Consider the following 12436-nt stretch of genomic DNA (forward strand, 5'->3'; position numbering starts at 1 on the left):
AGTAGCTGAGACTACAGGCACCTGCCACAATGTCTGGCTATTTTGTTGTTGTTGTTGTTGTGGTTGTCATTGTTTCAGCTGCCCTGGGCCGGGTTTGAACCCACCAGCTTTGGTGTATGTGGCTGGCGCCCTACCTATTGAGCTGTGGACGCTGCCTAGCCATAGGGTTTTGAATCTGGGGGTGTCAAGTTCTGGGTATACAGGTTGCCTTCCTGGCCACAGTACGGTTATCCATGTGCAAAGAAAGGTCCCCGTGTTGCTACTGGGTAATTCATTGATGTTTGTGTGCCTGTATTCAATAACACAAGGGGATTCAATGGCATAATCATACACATTAAAACAATTTAATGGTATTTCCAACTTGATAAATGAAGTTAGTCTACTTATCCCTGTTTACTTGATTTTTTTAGGCAAAGAAATTTATGTATTGGTGAGTCTATGAAGATGAATAAAATATTTAAAAGTAATAAATAAATAAATAAATTTTATAGCACTGCGTGGAGTCACCACACATAGGGAAATGTACTTCTTCTGGGAGGTAGGCAGATTCATTGTTACTGCGTATTTGTTCCTTCATGTAGGCATTTGACAAGTATTTATTGAGCACCTACTGAGTGCACCTTACTGTGCCCTACCGATGTGGAAAGTGTTGGTAAAATAAACCAACTGGCATGGTGGCTCATGCCTGTAATCCTAGCACTCTGGGAAGCCAAGTTGGGTAGATTGCCTGAGCACACAAATTTGAGACTGCCCTGAGCCACTGAAAAAAGAAAGAAAATAGCCGGGTGTTGTGGCAGGCACCTGTAGTCCCAGCTACTTGGGAGGCTGAGGCAAGAGGATAACTTGAGCCCAGAGTTTGAGGTTGTGAGCTATGATGCCATGGCACGACACTCTACCTAGGGCGACAAAGTGAGACTCTGTTTCAAAAAAAAAAAAAAAAAAGGCAGCCCATTATTCAATCAATCTCACCGCGATGTTTCCAGGCTTAGAAGCCCTGAGCATCCTGGGTCGCAAAATGTCAATGGTAAAGCTACTGTGATTTTTTTTTTTTTTTTTGCAGTTTTTGGCTGGGGCTGGGTTTGAACCCACCACGTCCGGCATATGGGGCTGGCGCCCTACTCCTTTGAGCCACAGGCGCCGCCCTGTGATTTTTTTTTTTTTTTGTAGAGACAGAGTCTCACTTTATGGCCCTAGGTAGAGTGTCGTGGCCTCACACAGCTCACAGCAACCTCCAACTCCTGGGCTTAAGCGATTCTCTTGCCTCAGCCTCCCAAGTAGCTGGGACTACAGGCGCCCACCACAACGCCTGGCTATTTTTTGGTTGCAGTTTGGCCGGGGCTGGGCTTGAACCCACCACCCTCGGTATATGGGGCCGGCGCCTTACCGACTGAGCCACAGGCGCCGCCCCGCCCTGTGATTTTTAATATACAACGAAATTCTTTACATTTTAATTTAGAACTAATCTCAAATGTAGAGAAATGTTGCAAAAATAGTACAAATTTAAGGAAATATTGCAAAAATAGTACAAATTCTTATATACCTTTTATCCTGATCCCTTTAAACATTTTGTATAACAATAGTATTATTATTTGCTCTGTGCCCATAGCTCAGTGAGTAGGACGCCAGCCCCATACATCGAAGCTGGTGGGTTTGAACCCCGCGCTTGCCTGCTAAACAATAATGACAACTGCAACCAAAAAATAGCCAGGCATTGTGGCAGGGGCCTGTAATCCCAGCTACTTTGGAGGCTGAGGCTAGAGAATCACTTAAGCCCAAGAGTTAGAGGTTGCTGTGAGCTGTGAAGCTACGGCACTCTACCGAGGTTGACATAGTGAGATTCTTGTCTCAGAAAACAAACAAAAAACAATAGTATTATTATCAAAATCAGTAAATTATCAATGGTGAAATACTATTAACTAAACTATAGACCATTTTCTGATCTGGGATCCAACCTAGGACTACACATTGCAATATAATTGTAATGATTGCTTTGTCTCCTCTGGTACAAAGCAGTTCCTCGTTCTTTCTTTGTCTTTCATGACATTTAACACTTGAAAAGTATATTTCAGTTATTTCATAGAGCATCTCTTCTCAATATGGATTTGTGTGATGATTTCTCATGGTTATGCTGAGGTTATGAGTCTTTGGCAAAAATGTCACAGAGATGAAAATTCCCTTATAATCACATTATATCAGAGGGTTCATTGATGTTGCAATTTCTTTTTTTTCTTTCTTTCTTTCTTTCTTTTTTTTTTTTTTAGAGACAGAGTCTTACTTTGTCACCCTCGGTAGAGTGCTGTGGCATCACAGCTCACAGCAACCTCCAGCTCTTGGGCTTAGGCGATTCTCTTGCCTCAGCTTCCCGAGTAGCTGGGACTACAGATGCCCGCCACAATGCCTGGCTATTTTTTTTCTTGCAGTTTGGCTGGGGCCGGATTCGAATCTGCCACCCTGAGTATATGGGGCTGGCGCCCTACTCACTGAGCCAGAGGTGCAGCCCAGATGTTGCAATTTCTTTTTCTTTCTTTCTTTTTCTTTTTCTCTTTTTTGAGATAGAGTCTCACTTTGTCACACTTGGTAGAGTGCTGCAGCACAGCTCACAGCAACCTCAAACTCTTGGGTTCAAGCCATTCTCTTGCCTCAGCCTCCTAAGTCACTGGGACTACAGGCACCTGCCACAACGCCCAGCTTATTTTTAGAGACAGGATATTGCTCTTGCTCAGGCTGGTCTTGAACTCCTCAGCTCAAGCAATCCACCCGCCTAGGCCTCCCAAGTGCTGGGATTACAGGTGTGAGCCAGGGCGCCCAGCTTGATATTGTTAATGATGTGAATATGGATCATCAGTTGTTTTATGAGCCAGATTTCTCCAGCTCTATTGCCTGTCAGGCAAACTGCCCATGGCTGAAGTGATAACCACTTTCTGGGGCAGTCACGTGTAGGCACAGTAGAGGCTTATGCAGGGAGGTCCCTGAGGGAGTTTTGCCTTCTCAGTTCACACCTTGTTTCTGACTTGCTCTTGACATGTACCACAGAGATCACTCTGGCCTACCCTCATCCTAATGCACAATTTTTGGTGAAAATATAATGGGAGAAAGATCTTTTTTCCCCCTATATTTATTTCATCCTGAAAACAAAATCAAGAGTAACAAATGTTTAGAAAAGTATTTGTCTGCAATAGAGGAAGACTATGCTTCTTCTAAGAGGAGCTGAAGACTGAAAAAGCATTCTTTCTTTATTTTTTTATTTCTCGATTTATTTATTCATTCATTTATTTATTTTGAGACAGAGTCTCACTGTGTCACCCTTGGTAGAGTGCCATGGCATCACAGCTCACAGCAATGTCTAACTCTTGGGCTTAAGCGATTCTCTTGCCTCCTAAGTAGCTGGGACTATAGGCACCTGCCACAAAGCCTGGCTATTTTTTGTTGCAGTTGTCAGTGGTGTTTAGCTGGCCCGGGCTGGGTTTCAATCTGCCACCCTTGGTGTATGTGGCTGGCACTGTAACCACTGTGCCATGGGTGCCGAGCCAAGATGGAAACTTTTATTTATTTATTTATTTATTTTCCTTTTTTTTTTTTTTGTAGAGACAGAGTCTCACTTTATGGCCCTCGGTAGAGTGGCCACACAGCTCATGGCAACCTCCAACTCCTGGGCTCAAGCGATTCTCCTGCCTCAGCCTCCCAAGTAGCTGGGACTACAGGCACCTGCCACAACACCTGGCTATTTTTTGGTTGCAGTTTGGCCGGGGCCGGGTTTGAACCCGCCACCCTCGGTATATGGGGCTGGCACCTTACCGACTGAGCCACAGGTGCCGCCCTATTTATTTATTTTTTTGTGGTTTTTGGCCAGGGCTGGGTTTGAACCCACCACCTCCGGCATATGGGACCGGTGCCCTACTCCTTGAGCCACAGGTGCCACCCAAGATGGAAACTTTTAAAAAACATTTTACAGATGAGAGAACTGTGGCCCAGAGAAGCTGAGTTGGCTGACATCTCAAATAGTAAGTACTATAATAAATACTATGTCCAGAGTTGCTAATGATGGAAGAAAGTGGGGATTTTCATACAGTGTTGATGGGGCAACAGTTGATTAAACACTTATCAGGGAGCAGTGTTTATCTTTCCTGACCCAGTGATTCCTCTTCTAAGAATTGATCTGAAAGAAAAGAATGGAAATATTGGGCAGAATCATTTTTTTTGTTTGAGACAGAGTCTCACTCTGTTGGTCTAGGTAGAGGGCTGTAGTGTCATAGCTCACAGCAATCTCAAACTCCGGGACTGAAGAGATCCTTTTGCCTCAGCCTCCCGATTAGCTGGGACTACATTTGTGAGCCACTACACCCGGCTAGTTGTTTTCTATTTTTTTTTTTTTCAGTAGAGATAAGAGTCTTGCTCTTGCTCAGGCTGGTGTCGAACTCCTGAACTCAAGCAATCCACCCACTTCAGAGTGCTGGGAATATAGGTATGAACCACTGAGCCAAGCTTATTTTTTATTATTTATTTATTTTTATAGGTGTTATGCTTTTAATGGCGGCAGATAAAAAATGTATCAATGCAAAAGAATGTTTTACATACTCATTAATATAGTGATAACATAAATTACATTCTGATAATGTGAAATATAGTGTCTTAGACCTCAAAAGACAAACTACAGGGCGGTGCCTATGGCTTAAAGGAGTAGAGCACCGACCCCATATACCAGAGGTGGCGGGTTCAAACCTGGCCCCAGCCAAAAACTGAAAAAAAAAAAAAAAAAAAGAAAGAAAGAAACTACAAAGTTTGCTGCAACCTAAGATACTGGAAAGGCTCCATCAGTTGTTTTTACCCACCACCTTTATTACAATATTTCTAAATGGTATCTGGAGTGTGATTATAAAGTAATGCAATGCTCTTTTCACCTGTGGTTCAAAGCACTCTAGTGAAACTGAGTTGAATGATATTATGGGAACATGAAATTTTCCCAAGAGATATTTCTTTTTTTTGTTTTGAGACAGAGTCTCAAGCTGTTGCCCTAGGTAGAGGGCTGTGGTGTCTTAGCTCACAGCAACCTCAAATTTGTCTCAAGCGATCCTCTTGCCTCAGTTTTTTTTTTTTTTTTTTTTTTGCAGTTTTTGGCCGGGGCTGGATTTGAACCCGCCACCTCCAGCATATGGGGCCAGCGCCCTACTCCTTTGAGCCACAGGCGCTGCCTCATTCCCAAGAGATCTTTCTTTCTTTCTTTCTTTCTTTCTTTCTTTCTTTCTTTCTTTCTTTCTTTCTTTCTTTCTTTCTTTCTTTCTTTCTTTCTTTCTTTCCTTCTTTCCTTCTTTCCTTCTTTCCTTCTTTCCTTCCTTCCTTCCTTCCTTCCTTCTTTCTTTCCTTCTTTCTTTCCTTCTTTCTTTCTTTCTTTCTTTCGAGACAGAGTCTCACTTTATCACCCTCGGTAGAGTGCCGTGGCATCACACTGCTCACATCAACCTCCAGCTCTTGGGCTTAAGTGATTCTCTTGCCTCAGTCTCCTGAGTAGCTGGGAGTACAGGCGCCGCCACAATGCCCGGCTATTTTTTGTTGCTATTTTTTGGCCGGGGTCAGGTTTGAACCCGCCACCCTCGGTATATGGGGCCGGCGCCCTATTCACTGAGCCACAGGCACTGCCCCCAAGAGATATTTCTAATAACAGACAGTTAAGAGCCTTAATAGTGGGCAGCGTCTATGGCTCAGTGAGTAGGGCACCGGCCCCATATACCGAGAGTGGTGGGTTCAAACCTGGTTTCAGCCAAACTGCAAAAAAAAAAAGCTAGGTGTTGTGGCGGGTGCCTGTAGTCCCAGCTACTCAGGAGGCTGAGGCAGGAGAATTGCTCAGGCCAGGAGTTGAAGGTTGCTGTGAGCAGTGTGACGGCACTCTACTGAGGGTGACAAAGTGAGACTCTCTCTACAAAAAAAAAAAAAGTGCTCAGCGCCTGTGGCTCAAGCAGCTAAGGCGCCAGCCACATACACCTGAGCTGGCAGGTTCGAATCCAGCCTGGGGCCCGCCAAACAACAATGATGGCTGCAACCAAAAAAATAGCCAAGTGTTGTGGCGGGCACCTGTAGTCCCAGCTACTTGGGAGGCTGAGGCAAGAGAATCGCTTAAGCCCAGGAGTTGGAGGTTGCTGTGAGCTATGATGCCACAGCACTCTACTCAGGGTGACAGTTTGAGGCTCTGTCTCAAAAAAAAAAAAAGAGCCTTAATAGTGGTAGCACCACAGACCTGTAGCTCAGTGGGTAGGGCGCTGGCCACATACACCGAGGCTGGCGGGTTAGAACCCATCCTAGGCCAGATAAACAACAATGACAACTGCAACAACAAAAAAAAGGCGGGCGTTGTGGCAGGTGCCTGTAGTCCCAGCTACTTGAGAGGCTGAGGCAAGAGAATCACTTGAGCCCAAGAGTTTGTGGTTGCTGTGAGCTGTGATTGCCAGGGCATTCTACCAAGGGTAGAATAGTGAGACTCTGTCTCAAAAAAAAAAAAAAGAAAAATAAAGCCTTAATAGTTTCAAAGCCTGGAAAGCAGCAAAGATATCTTTGTGATCTTAGAGAACTGAATTAAAAAAACATTATAAATTCCAATTCCTTCCAACAGAGACTTTAAAGCATGAACATGACTTTAAGGATTTTGAGAAAACATCAATAGTTTTCATAAAGCTACAACGAACACCACAAGCCACAAATGTTGAAAACAGCCTGAAATGCTACTGCATTGTACTTTAGGAGGTACAGATAGGCTGTACCTACCAGTAAGAGGACATCTTTATCCCTAGTTAAAACCACCAGGCGTTGGACCGCACCTGTGGCTCAAAGGAGTAGTGCGCCAGCCCTATATACCAGAGGTTGTGGGTTAAAACCCAGCCCCGGTCAAAAATTGCAAAAAAAACCCCACCAGGTGTGAAACTCATCTTCCACTTACACAGGATGCACCAGTAATCCCCAGGATAATGAATTATTCAAGTACTATATTACATTTCCAACATCTCTTGCCTATTTGATCTCAGTGGGCACTGAGACTCTTTCAAATGCTGTAGGTCTATAGAACATCTTGAAAGAGGCTAGAACTAACCTGAAAATTGTCTTAAAACAATGGAGTTCCCAATAGAGCTCACTGGACACTATAACAATATTTACAGAAATTAAAATATACGGTGGCGCCTGTGGCTCAGTGAGTAGGGCGCCGGCCCCATATGCCGAGGGTGGCGGGTTCAAACCCAGCCCCGGCCAAACTGCAACCAAAAAATAGCCGGGCGTTGTGGCGGGCGCCTGTAGTCCCAGCTACTCCGGAGGCTGAGGCAAGAGAATCGCTTAAGCCCAGGAGTTGGAGGTTGCTGTGAGCCGTGTGACGCCACGGCACTCTACCCGAGGGCGGTACAGTGAGACTCTTTCTCTACAAAAAAAAAAAAAAAAAAAAAAAATTAAAATATAAATGCAGTAACAGAGTTTCTTTCAAATAAAGAAAAATAATGTAGAACTGGCATGTAGGCTAAAATGTTTGGTAATTAATGTCAAAAATTGCCAAGATTATCGATAGACATTTTGGTAATCACTGTATCGGCAAGTTTTATTATTTGTGCAAAAGATACTATAAATATAATCATATTTCAGACCATTAATAAAAGAAAACCAACAGCAACTAAAGGACAATTAAAAGGTTTGGGAAGGTTACTAACTTTAGAATACACTTTGATTACAGAAATGGTTCACTTTAGAACTACAAAGTTTTGGCTCAGCACCTGTAGCTCAGTGGTGCCATCTACATACACTGGGGCTGGTGGGTTCGAACCCAGCCTAGGTCTGCTAAACAACAGTGACAACTACAACAAAAAAATAGCTGGGCGTTGTGGTGGGCAATTGTAGTCCCAGCTACTTGGGAGGCTCAGGCAAGAGAGTCACTTAAGCCCAAGAGTTTGAGGTTGCTGTGAGCTGTGATGCCATGGTACTCTACCAGGGCAACATAGTGAGACTCTGTCTCAAAAAAAAAAAAAAAAAAGAAAAGAAAAGAAAAGAAAACAAAGAAAAAGAAAAGAAAGAAAGAATAGGTAGTTACAGGAAAATATAGAGGCCATAGTTCTGATTGTCTTTTTTTTTTTTTTTTCCAGACACAGTCTCACTATGTCTCCCTCAGTAGAGTGCTGTGGCATCATGGCCCACAGCAACCTCCAGCTCTTGGGCTTAGGCGATTCTCTTGCCTCAGTCACCCAAGTAGCTGGGACTACAGGTGCCCACCACAACGTCTGGCTATTTTTTTGTTGCAGTTTGGCTGGCGCTGGGTTTGAACACACCACCCTCGGTATTTGGGGCCAGCGCCCTACTCACTGAGCCACAGGCACTGCCCTAAAATATGTAATTCTTTTATACAGGATGTCCATAAAGTTCGTGTGTGATTTAAAATAGCCAACTGGGCTCAGCGCCCGTAGCGCAGTGGTTACTGTGCCAGCCATATACACCGAGGGTGGCAGGTTCACACCTAGCCTGGGCCAGCTAAACCACTGCAACAAAAAAAATAGCCGGGCATTGTGGCAGGTGCCTGTAGTCCCAGCTACTTGGGAGGCTGAGGCAAGAGAGTTGCTTAAGCTCAAGAGTTTGAGGTTGCTGTGAGCTGTGACACCACCACGCTCTACCGAGGGGGACATAGTGAGACTCTGTCTCAAAAAAAAAAAAAAGTAGGCAAGTATTTGGGTAGCTAAGCTTTTCACAAAAAAGATTAAAAAAAAAAAAAAAGGGTCAGGATAGGGTAGAATTTACCTGGGTAAAATTTGGGAGGAAAAGGGAAAAAGGCCAGAAAGATGGTTGTAGCAGAGTCAGAATTGAATCCAGGTTGCCTGGAACCAGTTTGGAAACTTAGCTGATTCTCACATTATTTTTATTTTAATTTTTTTTTTTTTTTTAATTTGGCCGGGGCTGGGTTTGAACCCACCACCTCTGGCATATGGGACCGGCGCCCTACCCGCTGAGCCACAGGCGCCGCCCTTTATTTTAATTTTGTTTTAGACAGAGTCTCACTATGTTGCCCTCGGTAGAGTGCTGTAACATCACAGCTCACAGCAACCTCTAATTCCTGGGCTTAAGCGATTCTCTTGCCTCAGCCTACCAAGTAGCTGGGACTACAGGCACCCACCACAACGTCAGGCTATTTTTTTGTTGTAGTTGCCAGTGTTGTTCGGCCGGCCCGGGCTGGGTTCTAACCCCAGAGCCCTGGTGTATGTGGCCGGTGCCCTAGCCGCTGAGCTACGGGTACCAAGCCTGATTCTCCACATTGATTGGGGCTTGTGCTGGACTCTCATCTTTACCCTGTCCACTGCCCTCCTTCAACACCCATCCTTCTCCACCACTTTCCCTGTCCTCTGGACCCCAGTTACTTAAGGCAGTCTCAGGAGCCAGGAACCGTTTTACAGCTCCCTATAAAGTACCCGAGGTTTTTCACGCCTTACTGTATTTGCCATATTAGGACATGTGCGTGGGAAGCAAAGTGGGGTGTGGAGTAGACTATCCATGCCATTATCATCGTTAAGTGTCCAGCATCATAACTACGCGGGGGTCGTACGAAACAGAGACAGCGGCAAGGCACATACCATAAAAACTATCCAGGTACTGCCCCCCAAATTAACATGAATCATCTTTTAGAAAGCACAAGTAGGCGTCACCCACAATTTAACCACCCTTTCAAATAATACTAAGGGCTGCGCCTCCTTAACAAAAAGTCCTGGGCCCAAACATTTGAATAATCCTACAGTCCTTCTTAACTCCCACTAATAACACGCAGAAACCACCCCCTCAAACAATAGCTGGAGGTCCACCCTGGAGGGTACTGCTCCAGATTTTGTCAAACCCTCTCTGATCAGCCTCTTAACCCTCAGCTCCTGCCTCACATTTCAAGCCCCGCCCCCTTGCCTAGCTTTCCAGGTCCGCCCCTTTGCTAAGTACCTGCCCCCAGCACTCTCAAGACCCCGCCCCCTCAGAAATGACGTCGGAAGCTCCATTGCTCAGAATTTAAAAATCCAGCCCTGCACTCTTAACTAATTTGACACTCGATACTCCAAGGATTCACTACGATACTCCAAGGCCTCCTCCTTTCGAAGCCCCCTCAGAGCCCCGCCCTCCCATAGCACACCCACTCGGCCCCACCCAGGGGAATAGCTAAGAACCCGGGGCCTGCCACCCCTGAACCCACCTCCACACCAACCCCGCCCCCGTCACGCACCCTCCTTGGGACGCAGGCGCAATGTGGCGCCGGCCCTGCGCACCAGCGCCGCCACGTCGGCCGCAGCTCGGGCCGCCAGGGGGCGCGCGTCCAGCCGCGCCAGGAGCTGACGGGCGCTGGGGCCCGCTGGCAGGAGAGGGTGGCGGCCTGCGCGGGAGAGGGGGGACACGTCAACATCCACCCTGAGACTCGGCGAACCTCCATTCTTCCAGGCGTCCGAAGGCAAGACCTAGAAATGCTCCTCAAGATACCTTGACACCCCCAGCCGCTCCCTCGATGGTCCTGGAGGTCGCCACTGTCCCTCTCCTCTCCCGCGACCCCCGACCGTCGTGGGAATGCCCGTGGACCCCCGCCTGCCTCCACGATGTCCCCGGAGATAGCTAGTTGACTCCAGTAGTCCTGGACACCTCCGAACACACTATGATTTTTTTCCTGGAGGTCTCCGACTGCCCCCTAATAACCTCAGACTCCAAAGTCTTCTCCCACGATATGTCCAGGCACCCAGACTCTTCCAGATATCCCGAAAGAGCACAGCCTGACCTACCCCGTAGCTCCAGGGACCCCAATTCCCCCTTCAGATATCCTAGGCAACCCTTGCTAACCCCTGAATTCCCTCAGAGGCCCGGTTTCCCCACATGGCCCACGTGCCTCCAGATTCTCCCTCCACGGATCCCCAGGGGCCCCTAGCTGCCACCCCGCGGCCCCCCATCACTACAGACCCTGAGTGCCCAAGTGTCCCCAGTGACCACGGGCAGACCCCTCCCCGCACATTTCCTCGGGTCTGGTGCTTGGGTCTTTCGCTCGGGTGTGAGTGCTGGCACAGGTGTGAGTGTGGGTAGGGGACCTTGAGCCCAGCCCGGTCGCTGGTTCCCTACTCGCTGTCACCGCCGCTTAGGCGCCAAAGCTGCTCTGTTTACCACCTGTCAGAAGGAAAAGGTGAGGAGCACACAGGCGGGGCGACGGTGGCAGGGGACGCGCCCTCTCCCTCCCCATGCCCGCGTACCTCCTCTGCTCCCCCTAGGGTCCGTGGCGTCCCCTGCGCGCGGCTCCATGGCCAGTGGTCCGCCCAGTGGACGCACGGCCTCCAGTGGCGCCTTTTAAGCGCTGGAACGCACTCGCCTGGCGGCCCGCCCAGGCCTGGAGGCTGAGGCCGGCAGGTCCTGTGTTTGGCGTCCGGACCCGAGCGGTGACCTACCTGGCGGCCGGCAAGGAGGCCTAGCTATGGGAGGCAGCTGGAGCTCTGGGTCTCCCTCTGCCTCAGGCTCTGTCTTGGTTAACTGAGGACTCTAACTTGGCTCCTCTTTCCATCCAGAGGATGTTATTGTTGCATGCATAGGAAGGGAAGAGGAGATCCAGAGAAGTTAGGGCACCATCTGAGTTCCGACAACTAAACACAAGAACGCGAAACTAGAGCCCAAGTTTACCAGGGAATCCTGAAATCGTCACCAGAGCTTTGCACGCAATTGGCACTCAGTAAATTTGCAGTGAATGTTTGCCTACAGCGGTGGTTGTGAGAGGCAGCTGGAGCACTGGGCCTCCTTAACCCTTACGCTCCTTTACTTGTATTAACTAAGGATTCTGGTTATAATTTAAGTCCCACCATACCAATGTTGTGGAAAGTACGGAGGAAATAGAAGGTTTTTCTTTTCTTTCTTTCTTTTTTTTTTTTTTTTTTCCGAGGCAGGGTTTCACTTTGTCACCTTGGGTGGAGTGCCATAGCATCATAGCTCACAGCAACCTCAAACTCCTGGCCTCAGCCTCCCAAGTAGCTGGGGCTACAGGAGCCCTCCACAACGCCCAGCTATGTTTTAAAGATGAGGTCTGGATCTTGCTCAGGCTGGTCTTGAACTGGTGAGATCAAGCAATCCACCCCCCTCGGTCTCCCTGAGTGCTAGGATTATAGGTGTGAGACACTTTGCCCATTGGAGATGGAATTTTAATATTCTGCTGGTGGAAATGCAAAAAGATATAGCAACTGTAGCAAACAGTTTGGTAGTGTCTAGAAAGTTAAACAAACATATATTATCCAGCCTTCCACTCCTGAGTATTTACCAAAAATATAGCCTACATCTGGCTCGGCGCTTGTAGCTCAAGCCGCTAAGGCGCCAGCCACATACACCAGAGCTGGCAGGTTCGAATCCAGCCTGGGCCTGCCAAACAACAATGACAACTACAACCAAAGAATGGCTAGACCTTGTGGCGGGTGCCTGTAATCCCAGCTACTTG

Source organism: Nycticebus coucang, chromosome X (assembly GCF_027406575.1).
Source record: "Nycticebus coucang isolate mNycCou1 chromosome X, mNycCou1.pri, whole genome shotgun sequence".
NCBI classification, from domain to species: domain Eukaryota; kingdom Metazoa; phylum Chordata; class Mammalia; order Primates; family Lorisidae; genus Nycticebus; species Nycticebus coucang.